We start from the raw sequence: 13,280 nt of genomic DNA, 5'->3' as shown, positions 1-13,280 counted from the left end.
CGCTTACTAGTGCTGCACCATGGGTGCCCTGTCACCCCCTGGGGTCAGGACAGATGGTGAGCTCCTTCCAGTCATGCTTGCAATTTCCCTTGATGCTTCAGGGAGCCTGCGACAGCTCCAGAAGTGCCCTTGAAAAGGTTCAAGAGAAGTAAGTATATCTATGCTTGAAATATGTTGCCTCACCAAAAATGACTTGAATGATGAAGGAAGAGAGTGTGCAAGTGACTAGTAGATGGTGAAAGACAGAAAGGAGGCTGATGTACAGCTCATTCAGCACAAGGAGCCCCCTGGCTGCGTGCTGCTCAGCCAGCCTAGCAAGGCAGGCACAGAAACCAACCTCGAGCCTCCTTGCAGCCAGCAGAATCTCAGGGAGGTGGTGACGGTCACGTGCGTGACAGATTTTTCCAGTCTTCCTTGTGCAAGTGAAAAAACACCGAGCTGTAGTCTCTAGGCCTGCACTGGAAATACAGAGACAGCCCTTCCCCGGGATGCAGTGGGAGGTGTGGGGGCTGCCTCCTGCTCCTTTTTAGCAAGAGAACATCTCTACAGCTCCCCGTACCACCTTCTGCAAAATGACAACCAGCATATGACTTGGGTTTGAAATCCTTGCAGCTGATGGAAAAACAATTAAGATCTCATTAAAATTCTATGTGGAGAGCCAAGAAAAGGAAGATAATGTCAAAGGAAAGGTGATACGTAGGACAGTATGGAGAATTCTCTTAAGTTAAGCCTGTCATTAGGCGGGAGCACAGAAGGTGCTAATTGTACAGTGCATTTCATTCATCCCACAAAGAATAATTAACACTTTCCCTTCTGCCTTCCTTTCATGAAAATGAATGGATTTAGTTCATATGTTCTCTTCTTCAGGCAGGAGTTGTTGTATGCTGGCTTTGCATAGGCAGAAGAATTTTATTGCTGCATTTCCTCACCTGCTGGCTGTTGATACGGAATTGTTCGCAATCATGTGAGGCACTGCTGATTTCATTAATCCCTTTTGTGTCTGTTGCTGTTGCAGAACTTGTTGACCAGAGATGGGGAAGCATTGGAACAAGCGTGCCCTTACTTCCAGGTGAGTGCAAGCTTAAATCCTGCCCTAAATAGGGAAGAACTTAGCAGAGAGAGCTCCTACCCTGAGAGCGTGTGTGGCTGTGCTGGCGGGGAGGGAGCATGATGCAAACAGGCACTGCTCCATCCCATGTGGGCTGTCAGCAGCCTGGCAGGGTGCTGAGGATTTTTCCTTGAGATCTATTTCCAGGCTGATCCAGCTGTTGACTGAGAAACCAAAGCTCTTGCAATGCGTGGACTCTGACCTGCCTTGCTGCCCTGACCGCCAGCAGTCCTGAGAAATGTTGTTGTGACAGAGTGACAGCTGTCTTGTAAGCAGATCTTAGCCTTGCTAGGTCCAGTCTGAGTTTATGCACACAGCTTCCTGACCTCCCAGGCTCCTCGTGAAATTTAACTAGAGATGATAGTCTTCACTTCGCTGTTGGGAGTGAGATCTCTGCGTGCTATGATGCAGCTGACGTTCTGCACGCTGGTGATGACTACACTTCAGGGCTGGGGTGAAGTGAGCCATATCCACATTGCCTTTCTACTTCACAGGAATAATTCAGGTTAATTAGTTAAAGATAACAAAGCATTGTGATATTTTTTGTCTGAAAATGCTATCTCTAAGTAATAACGATGCTTTACATCCTCTGATTTTTTGCAGGAATCTCTATAAAAGAAGTTATGCTTGTACAAGCTGGTGTGCTTGGTGTTACCTGAAGTTCTTCATCCAAATTCATATCAGAGACAGCCCAAACAAACTGTCATCCCCTCTTCCTTAGTCTAAGTATCTTCAAAGTTTTGGGAAGCTTGCCTTAGGATGTTGTGCTCCTGATGCCGGTAAGAGGCATAAGTATGTGGCTGGCTGAGGCTTGTTGTAGCTGACACAGCCACCTCATCCTGTGACCCTCACTGCGTGCATGGCACCCGTGTGGCTAAAAGGGGTCCTTTCATCCCCACAGCACATGTGCTTCTTGTTGGAGCTTTGGGCATACAAGAGTATGAAAAATACCAGCTTATTTTCAGCTTTGTAGACACCTGCTACCATTTACATAGCACGTGGGCTCTGAAAGTGCTGAACCAAATTCCCTCCAAAGGTTTGCATGGGCTTTTGAGGCAAAGGTGCAACATGCTCTCACATCTCTTTGTCCTTTGATGCAACATGAGGCAGCAATGTCCCACCTTCAGCCCTGCTGTTTGCGCCAAGGTGGGGCAGCCTTAGCTGCCAGGGGCATATGTCCACCAACATCTCATCTGGCCTGGCCTGTACAGTCCTCGTTTCCCCTGTTAGCCCCATGATCGGGCCATTTGTGTTGTTGCACTGTTTCTTCACACCCTCTCCTGGCCTACTATTGCACTCAGTCCAAGTTGGCACGTTTCTGACTGAAACTGGGCTCAAGGGAGAAAGGACAGAGTTCAGAGCAATTGGAAGGGGATACATCAGATACAGTCTCTCACATTTCTTGAAGCACGGAGGCTATTCCCAAGCTAAGCATGACCAGCTGTATATGAAGTCACTTATGAAAGTTTTTCTTCTTTGGGCCAGTCTATCTTTGACTTTGCCCAACCTATAATTTCATTTATAGACTCTTCACCACCCATTTGTGAAGCTTATGTTCATCTGGCATGAACCAGAAATCCATAATATAACCAAACACAATAATCAGGCAGGGTAAGGAGATAAGGAGATTCCTTTAATGCTAAAGCTAAAATAGATATGGTTGCTGATGGTGGAAGTAAGTAGCGTGCCTGTAGGCCCAGAGGGATGTGTGTGAGGTGTAAGCTGGTAGTGTGTTCTAGGGTAAAAGGGGATGTAGGGTGCTACTGTAAGAGAGGCTCTCTGCCCAGCAAAGAAGAAATCGTATTTTCTTGGGGTCAGAGAGTTGTTGGCTTATGGGATCAGTAATGCTTGCAGATCTAGATAATCATCCTATAGGCATTCATATCATAGAATCATAGAATATGGTGTGGTGAAAACATCTGAAGAAGTTCATGGGCAGATGAGGAACAATCACCCATCCCAATCTTTCCAACTGGCTGAGCTGCCTGTTTTGGTTTCATGCTTTCATAAACAGAAACAGCAGATAAAATTAATGAAAATGAAAACTTCAGGTTAGTGGTACCAAAAATAGCCATTCCTCTTCCTGCTAGGAAGGTATGTTATAGCATTATGAAAGGCCAGTGTGATTCTGGACACAATTCCTTTGAGGCATTTCTGTAGGAGTCGTAAATGCAACTCAAGTCACCAGCGCAGAAGAGGGAGGATCTCTCTTGGCTTAAGGACAGGAGACCACCAGCTTCCAGCATTTCAGGCATGTTGCTGATTTTGCATGAAAAAGACTGAAAAAAAAATAATCTCATGGTAGGCACCCAAATCTAGAGGCTACTTTTAAACCTTGTTTTGTTTTTCCTGGTTGAAATGGAAGAAACATTTCTAATACGCAGTCCGTTCTTACAGGCACATTAACTTGAAAGTTAATCATAGTTCTGGCCCCAGATGGTTACAGTGCATCTGCTTCTCCATCTGTGGGAGTCTTTAAGGATACTTGATAGCTGTCCAAATAAGCGCTTAAAAATTGTATCATATAAAGGCAAAATAACAAGATAGCATAATCTAGAATGATGCCAAAGGAAAGGGAGGTGGAGTAAGTGTTTCAAGCCCTCAGCTGCACCCTATGGATTTCACCTGAAATACAGATCTGTTGTGTGGCGTGCATAAAGTTTTTCTCTTTGTAGGTGTGCTCTGAAGATGTACCTACCTACTTTCATCAGGAAATTGTTAGAGAAATATGCTTCCTGCTTTGCCATGGACAAGAATCTTACAATTATGAATCAGATAAACACATATAAGTGAAACATATTTCAGCCATATTATATTTATTATATTATATATTATACTGTATTGAAACATGGTGTAGCTGTTGGTAAGCGCGCTTGTTTTGCAATTTGGTTTCAAAACAACCAGCACTCTTTTCCATACCAGAAGCCCTTGATAAGGCAAGAAGAATGGTGCAAACTATTTACAGTCTCCTTCTGTCCTCCCTGTAATCCCAGGGAAGATAAATATAGAAAGGCTGAGATGTAGTATTGATGAGCAAATGTGGAACAGGCCTCACTCAAAACATCATTAGATCAACTGGTGAATTAAGATGGAGATGGAGCTAATTGAAATCCTGCTGGGGGGGGGCTGCTGGGTCCCTTGCAGGCTTGTAGAGAGGCCAGTAATGATGCAGGCTGAGACTGTGGGAAGTTTAAGGTGATATGAAGCTTGATCCAAAGCTCAGTGAAGCTTAAGAAAATCTCCCACAGTGCATGAATATTGCATGTGTTATGGGACTTTCTGAAGCACAATTATCTCAAATGCAGAGGCACAACAATTCCACTAAACCTCAGCCTTGTTCTGCATGAGGGTTACGTAGGAGAAGAGGTAGGAAGGAGGTGCTTTTCCTCTCAAAGTGAACGTGATGACAAATTTGATTTCTGGATTATTCTGCAGAGTCATATCCAAGGGGACAGAGAAGCAGGAAGGCTTCTACATTGAGTACCAAGATATGAAGAAGATAGGGTGCCATTATGCCGGACTTGCGAAAAGCAAGAACAGAAGAATAGAGGAAGAATAGAGGGAGACAGGTATGCCCCTTTGCCTCACCCTTACCACGCCTGCTCATGAGAAACGAGCCATCACAGGCAGTCAGCAACTGCATGTCTGTCTTGGATGCAACTTGCTCCCTCTCTTCTGGAACAAGCTGTGAGCACAACGTATTGCACTGCAAATTAAACCTTTAATCAAGGTCGAGCTTTACAGCTACACGTATTAAGGCCCTGTAATAATAGTTTACAAACAGGAATCATGTGTTTTGCTTTGTGGTTATAATAATCAGTGGTATTTGGGAACAGTTCTACCATCACAGAAACTCATTGCTGCAGCCTAGAAAATCCTTGTTTTTCTGACATGAATCAAAGAAGGGCTGCTAAGCATGACTGCTGGGCAAAAGATATGGCCGTAGTCCATTGAACAATAGGCAAAGTAGGTACATGGAAATCCAAAAGTAATAATACAGCACTTTGGGAATAAATACTGTTGTGTGTGACACCAGTGGGGACAAAATGTTAGTGCAAAATGTGTAAATAATACTGTGAGCAACACTAGGGGATAAGCATCTGTATTTACAACACTCCTTACAATTACTAATGCCATACTCAGCAATTCTGTATTAAAATTGGTATTTGTTATTTAACACATTGCTGGGACTGATTTATGATTTGATTCCAACTCCTAAATGAATTGCAATTATTCTGGCAGTTATTAATTGTGTAAATTGATGTGCTGCAGTTTATCTCATAGTATCCAATCTGTTTTTTATGGCTGCTATTTTATTGCTGTGTGATTGCTCTAGGATTGGCTATGCTTGCCAATACTTAGCAGTTAAAAACATGTTTTAATATATTTGTTGGCTTAAATATAAGGTTGGAGGCAGGGCTTGTTTCATTTATAATCTGGGGGTTTTTCCTCTTCATCTTCCTAAGTTTGTTCTATTACTTTCTAATCTGGTTGCTACAAGTCTGTGGTATATTGATCTGTTTCATACAAAAGGAATAATAATAATTTTCCCTGAATATGTCACAACAATTAGTGATGCATCTTCCTTTTAGGAAAGAAGAAAGAATCCAAGGAGAAACAGTGCTCCCCAGTGAGGGGGAGAAGTGTCACAGGGGCAACATCACAGCACTGTTATGAGCATCTCAGCCTAATGGGGTCGGTGGGCAGGAAGACCATGGCCTTTGCTAACACTGTGACCTTTTCCTTTGAATCTCTTTTTCCTGGAGGGATGCCTCCTCTGGGGAGGACAGCAGTCAGAGCCAGAATCAATATCAGGGATCAAGGAAAACATGGGAAAATGGGGGTATTCCTAGTCTGTCTCCAGCAGAGTGAGAAGAATGAGGCTAGCTGCCCAGCTCAAGGTCAGACACTCTTTAGGAGAACATTAGAAGGCTAATATCTGAAGGGGAAAAAGACCATTTTAAGCAAAGGGCATTAAACCAAACGGAATACGTTTACATTGGCAATTAGAAAAACTTTCTAATTGTCAAAGCAATGGCAATCTACAACCAGTAGGAGTAACAGGAGGAAGAAAACTACCTGGCTGTAAAGCGGAGCTGGAGCAGAAAATCACAAATCTTTCTGGGCATTGTGCCCGTCATAGAGCACGGACTCAATAGCTTGTTCACATTGCTCTGTGAAGTTCACCCAGGGTGCCGCGAGGCTGAGTGGCCGTCTGTCTGTGTTTCTCAACGATAGGATCCTTACCAGTAACTTCATGCTGACTGGTGGATATTCTTTGAAGAAATAGGTGGGTGAGCCTACTGCATAGGGTCCTCCCAGAGCAGGCTTACCACGAGGCATGACGAGGTCCTGGTACTTTGTACAGTTTCCAGCTATTCTCCTTGGTCTTGTGGTGACAATGTCTGGCAGAAAGAATTACTCAGATCTTACCTTGCACAGATCTTGGGCCTTGCCAATGGGTTCTGGCATTCCCTGCTCAGGCTCAGACTGAACTAAACTGAGCTGAGGCTGAGAAGATCTGGCCATCAAGTGCTGGAGATCTTCATCTTCACTGCAACCCTGGGAACACTCTAGCAGGTGCTAGACACAGTCTGTGAGCCCCAATCCTTTGTGAGCTTCTCAGTGGTTGGTTATTGTGAGCTGATGCTTTGGGTCCTGCTGGTTTCCATGTACTTCCCAGTCTAACGTCTCTGAAGTTACCGTGTTCAGCAAAGCACATAAATGGCCTTGGACTTCACTGAAGTATGAAAAACTTCAGTCTAGAATTCTGCAATGCTCATCAAGTGTTGCTTTACCCCTGTGTCTCCACCCCAGTCATCAGCCAAAAATTACGTGGGAAACAGGAGCCTGACATCAAGGTAGAGTGTCTGGTGATTCCTTTATTATTTGGGGTGTGCTAAGGCTTTGATCATGAAGCCTCACAGGTTTGAAATGCCAAAAAAGAAGGAGAACATGCTATGTTCATAAGGTTGCAGAGTTTCCATAATATCTGCTCTCTGGAGCCATGTGGAAATCCTGCTAAGCCACACGAATGCTTTCCAGATCTTATGCTGCATGCAAACATCCTCAAGGCTGTAATGTAGGGTTTGGCTTATAGCCAAAATTATTTCCAATAATAATAAGCTGATTGATTACTGCCATCAACTGCAAGGAATGACAAAGAAAGAAAAATATATCTCAACTATTTAAGTAATGAAAGGAAAGAAAGTGAATAAACTTTTCCATTCCGGGATCAAAATATGGGTTAGGACAGTTCTGAAAACCCAAGTGTGGAAAATTCTAGGTTCAGACACTGAAAGTATGTTTAAAAAATCTAAAGTCACTGTTTAAAATTTGATAGGAAAAGTGGACATAGTCTTAGTGGCTCAGAAACATGGAACATGCCTATGACATAGTGATCTGCAGCAGCACTTTAGGTATTTTTTATCTCACGCTGTTCTGGGGTCTGCACTAGGCCTGAACATGTCCTGTGTGATGCTTTGGTCTCAGAGTAGGTTACTGCAGTAGTTGTTTTTTTTTTTTTAACCTCAGGACATACAAACTTCAACCTACTAACTTTGTCATATAAAGATTTTCCTGATATATATGAATTCCTCATTGCACACATCAAAAACTGATCGTGACTGGAGTGTCAATAAGCAGCATGTGAGAATGCTCTTTCATTTTGATAGTGCCGGGCATGCTTTTGCTTCCCTGCATGTATGCTTTTTGTAACAGGATGAAATGGGTAGGACTCTTGTGCTATGCTGAAAGACAAGAAAACACGAGAATATTTGTACCTTGTTGATCCAACGTGGTGCAGAATAGCATTTCAGTCTCAAATAGGCTCACGCTCTTTGTCTTGAGCTAAGGCAGACTCATGAAAGGAACACTGGCATCGCAGAAATGACTCCCACCAGCTTGAGCTGCCTAGGAAACACAGGCTGAGGAACAGATTACAGAAAGAACAAGAGACAAAAAAAGGGAATTTGAAATGTCTGGAGGAAAGAATATGAAGAGGAAAATATGCCTTCTTCTGCTGAAGGCTTAATTGAGTTTGGCCTGAACTTTCTGGCTTGAGGAACTTTGGGTCCTGTTACCCAAATGCCTCGTCACTTGTGTTGACTCCAGGAAAGCTTGTCCAGTTGTAGGGCACTGTCCTGTCCACTGCTGATTGCCTGTCTTGATTAAAAAAAAAAAAAAAAAAAAAAAAAGTGAAGGCTGTTTCAGGGGTGAACTTAAACACTTCTGTGATCAAGGTGGTGAAGTGAGCGTGGCTACAATGAAGGAAGACTGCAAATCATGAAGGAGGATGGTAGCAAGGATGAACTTGGTCATCCTGACTTAGTTCTTTGGGAGATGGATTAGTTTGTCTGAGGATGGAGAATGTGAGGGTATTTGGAGGGGAAATAGGCAGCAAGAGGAACGAGCCCATGTATAAAGGTGGAGCCAGATTCTTCTGAGAGGAGCACAGTGACAGGACAAGAGGCAGCAAGAACAGGTTGCAATGATAAAAACTCTTAGTTATTAGGATTATTTTTTTTTTCTCATTCTGAGGGTAGTGCAGCAGTGGAACAGCTGCCCAGAGAGTTTGTAGGTTCAAGGTTTGTAGGAGAGCCCCAAATCTTGACTGGATGAGGCCCTGAACAAATGTGACCTAAGCAGGCAAGTGGTTGTCCCCAGATAACCTGCAGAGGTCCCTTCCAGCATGGGTTATTCTGTGATTCTGAGCCAGATCCTACAGCTGGTGATGAAAGGACCGTGGCTATCGTGCTTGAGGATGGGGCAGTGTGAGTCTCTGACTCATGACTGGAGTCACTGAAGAATTCAGTGCATTTCATGACTGTACGTTAAATTTTACACGGAGTCTGAAAGCTGCAAACTTGTTGACTCTTCAAGGCAAGGAATGATTTGCTGACTCATATCACTAATAAATGCCGGTATATTTATCCTGCCCAGTACTGGTACCTGATCCCTTTGACACTTTCATGATGCTTTGGACCAGAGTCGGAGATTAGTTCCCTTGAAAACTGCTTTTCCAGACAAGCTCTGACCCAGACTCTCAAATCTCCCGTTCCGTAGCTGAACCTTGGCATGCAAGGGAAAACTTCAAGCAGATGGCAGCCGGGTGGATCAAAGTGACTGCTCTGGGCTACAGCCTGCTCTTGAGGGAAGAGCTGGGCACAACGTTGTCTGTTGGTTCTTCATTGCAATGGTAGGCTCTAGGCTGTAGTGGATGAGCTGCTGGATTGCTGTTTACATCAATATTCTCTGCTGGAGTGCAAAATAAGGGTCAGCTCTGGTATTTCATCAGCTTTATATGGGAACATAGTCACTGATGCCCACTGTTCATGCTATGTTGTGACTGGGACTCTGGTGTGTTACACAGCGTTTCAAAATTGAGAGCAGCAGCTTCAAGTGTTAAGTTTAGTTGTAGAGGTGTTTTGTTAGCCATAAAACATACATATAACAGCTTCCTATAACTAAAGAATAAGAAGTAGATGTCTCATTAGCTATTAGGGCAAGTGCCACTAGCAGTGGGGGCAAACGTACTTCGATTTGGACAAAAGTCCATATCTCAGTTGTACTCTAAATACAGCATTTCATGAGGTTTTATTTGTCCTTTCTGTGATTCTGTGAATCAGTGTATGACTTGATAACTTAGAAAGAGGCTTGGAGGTAGTAACAACAGCACCTCAAATCGCTGCAGCAGCTGCTTGTATGTTTGTGCCCCCAAAACACTTTTTTTTTGGTCTTGGCATGAACAAGTGCATGTGTGTGCAGTGCTTGCAGACTGTTTGATTACCCCTGTTGTGCACAGCCTGGCAGAGGCATGGTGTTTCCTACACGAACTGCCATCTCTCCCAGCTTGCGAGTGAAAGGCTAAACATTAAGCAGAGACTAATGAGATTCCAGTTCTGCAGCACATTTTATTTTTCAGCAGTTTGTGTTCTGCCATATATCCAACACTGTCTCCCAAGGGAAAAAGCAACATAATTAACATGGGATAGATTTGCTTCAATGTTCTCTGTTTCTTTCCATTACTGTATTCGTCAGAGGAACTATTTAGAGAGAAGGCTTTTCATAGCATTATGTTTGGTCCAAGTTTGTTTTCTGTTGATTTTTTTTTTAAGGAAGCGCTATTTTAGAGGATATATTTTCAGAAGCTATTGGATTTCAGCCATTTTGGATATATGGTGAGACGGGAAGAGACCAGGCACAGGCCACCAGCAGCTGGGGGTCAGCACAGCACCTGTGTGAAAGGTAGTCAGGGTGCTAGGGGAGGCAGCGGCATCCTTGTCTGCCCAACCGCAGCATCCTTGTGTGCCCAGCAGCGGTCACAAAATTTTCCAGTGGACTGGGACCCACCAAGGGTAACTGCTCTCATCAGGGACCAGCACCAGCTCTTCCCCAGTGGTAGAAATGACAACATCTATCTCAAGACTTGTCTTTTTAACACCAGCAATTTAATTTCTTCCTCTTAAAAAAAAAAAAAAAATATGATAATTTGATTCAAAGCCCTAACTTTCAGCCGGTTTTCCATAAGCATATTAATTCTTTGAGAAGTAATTCAATTTTTCAAGTTGCTATTTAGTCTAATTAATTTTCCTCCTCATCAAACGTACTTTCCCAGATGATGGGGAGGTTCTCCTCTGGAAGAAGAAGGTTCTTTTCTGACACAGAAAAGGTTTTAAATCAAGACTTCCAAAGTGTGTGGTGATCTAGGGGTCCTCAATATTTCAAGCAATAAGTTTGAAACGTTATAAAGTGACAGAAAATGCTGTGTACCTGTCCCCTGATCCCTGATGCTATTTATTTGAGGTGTCCTAAATTGGCATGCAAGATCACTCATTTTTGGCCCAAACCTTATTTCTTACATTCAAAAACCTTGTTCACAAAATTCTGCCCCAGATCAGAAGGTTGCCAAGGTGCCAAGTATGAGGTTTAAAACAAACAGATAAATAAATACTTGGATCTTTCAAATTGCTTCCTGCTTTCTGAACTGTCATGGTTCATGTTTTCAAGCATAATTGCATGGAAATCTAATCGTTCCTGTATTTTGGAGAGTGAAGACTTCTTGCCTGCCTCCCTACTGAACTAACCTACCAGGGTAAGGAGGTAAAACACTGCACCACTGTGGGAGCTTGCCCAAGTGGGATATATCTGCATTAATTCAGCCCAGGCCTGAGCACAGAGCCTGGGTCCTGTGCTTACCTTGACTCTCTACATCCAAACTAACACCAACAAGCCACTGTACAGGCAAGTTTTCAGATCTTCCTCTGTATTTGTCTAATCTTCTCCTTCCTACCTTTCTGCACAGCGTCTCCAGTGGTCACACGTGTGGTTCCATTGTGCCTAACTGCTGCTCTTTGCCAAACCATTCTGCAGGCTCCATCAGCTGCCTCAGTGTCCTGTTGTATGGGAACTGGGGGAGGTAAGTGCCACGCTTCACATATAAGGTACAAATCATGTTATTTGTGTGATCTCCTGGTTTATATATTCCATATATTTCCTTATTTTAGATTTACTACTTACTCTTGCTATAAACCAAGGGTGTTAGTGCATACTTCCTCTCTTCCTAGACCTGAACACCCAAAGACGCAGTGAGTTTTTACCAAGCATTTCTTAAAGAACGACTCAGTATGAGAAACCCTCTCACAAAACCCACACAAATCCCTGTAATCAGCCCTGCCAATTCACTGCAGACTGCAAACAGCTATAGACAGGATTCCAAACAGTTAATTTCAAATAGCTCATTTTCTCTCATCTCTGCACAAATTCCTGTCATGTTGCATTACATGTAAACAACTCAGAAACTTAATGACATGCCTTTCAGTCAAAAACTGGTATGGTTTTTCAGTCTGAGCAGATTAATTGCAGTTTGTAACAATATAGACTGATGCAGTCTGATTAGGGTTTCTATTGCTCTTTGAGATAAAATATTTTATGTGAATGTAAAGCCAAGATTTCTGCTGGCACGACTTTATTGACTTCTGCGGGAAAATAAAATACCCATGTAAAATCCATAATACGTTATTGTTTGTGAGCTGTTACAGTAAAGAAATGTTATAAGCTTCTGTAAATTAGATGTTAGATCAGATTCCAGTCCCTGTGGAAATGGTGCTGTCAATGAAGTTAGGCAACAGGAATATTTTACTGTGGAAGAGACACTTTTGAATGAATCTTTTAGCATTTGATGGCTTTGGAGGTGTTTTGTACTTCCGTTTTTCACTGACTTTGTCTTCTTCCCGAATATGTTACTCTTAAAACTGATAATCAGTCTCTTAAGTTTCATTTCTCTGCACTTCTAGAGTTGTTCTATTCTTAGTACTGCCATTGCTTGTGTTTTGTAGCAATCCTGTAGAAAGCTTAGGAGCTGTGCAACACAAATCCCACTATTTGCCAATAGGATTAATGTGAGGAACACCACAAAGCTTCTTTGAATACATTCCTCACTGAATAATACATGTATGTCCCTCAAAGCTTTAGGATGAGATTTTCCTCTTCCTTTTTTGTCTCCTATTCCTTTTTTCTTTCCTCTCTTTCCCTTCTTCTGTAGCTTTTTAAGGCAAAACATAGCAGAAAAGAAATTCAAGTGGATAAATACACATAGTTTGATTGTGGTTGGGGTTTTTTTTGGGGGGAGAGGAGGAGTGGGAAATCTCTCTGAGGAGACATATTAATGCGTAGCTTCTTGGCTCAGTCTCTCCCTTTGAAATGTTTTTGTTTTGTTTGTCTTTTGTTATGTAAGAAAAAATAAGAAATAAAAAAATCTCAAGTTGCTCTTTGTTTTTCCAGTTTGAAGAATGCCATGACTAGGGGTGATCACTGCTCAGAGAGGTCAGAAGTATTTTGCGATGTTTTGAATCCCATACGACTGTACCGGGGGGCTGAAGTTTTTTGGTGAGTATGTGGGCTCGCCAAAGTAATTCCACCCTGTCCATGCTGCTGGACTAAAAATGAAAGTCACAAATATCCTACAAAAACTGCCAATGTCTGGTTATTTTGCCCCATTATCAGGATTCCAACAGAATTTCACTTTGCAGGGCTAGCGCATTTTATAGAACAGAAGACATTTTAAATATATTTGCAATATTACATTTCAGTACTATAATACTGCCTGACAACAGGGACCAAAGCAAAAGTACTAGACAGAAAAGTACAAGCTGCTGCACTTTGAACTAAAGCT

The 13,280-nt window shown here is 42.7% G+C and overlaps 1 long non-coding RNA gene across 3 annotated transcripts in view; it reads left to right on the top strand.

Annotated features, from left to right (window-relative positions):
• The window catches only part of LOC311434604, a 34,314-nt gene extending 21,210 nt beyond the window's left edge, over nt 1–13,104 (top strand). For 2 of the 3 annotated variants that reach the window (XR_014691590.1, XR_014691591.1), the window contains 6 exons: nt 1,016–1,069; nt 1,256–1,613; nt 1,712–1,887; nt 4,544–4,677; nt 11,412–11,525; nt 12,890–13,104. This is a non-coding gene — a long non-coding RNA (uncharacterized lncRNA). Of the gene's footprint in view, nt 1–1,015; nt 1,070–1,243; nt 1,614–1,711; nt 1,888–4,543; nt 4,678–11,411; nt 11,526–12,889 lie in introns of all 3 variants that reach the window. The other variant, XR_014691592.1, reaches the window with a different exon arrangement.
• Nucleotides 13,105–13,280: the final 176 nt, after the last annotated feature.

This window comes from Aythya ferina (genome assembly GCF_964211825.1).
Source record: "Aythya ferina genome assembly, chromosome: 3".
In the NCBI taxonomy this organism is placed as follows: domain Eukaryota; kingdom Metazoa; phylum Chordata; class Aves; order Anseriformes; family Anatidae; genus Aythya; species Aythya ferina.
The sequence above is the reverse complement of the archived record's forward strand: the minus strand, read 5'-3'. Positions and strand labels throughout refer to the sequence as shown.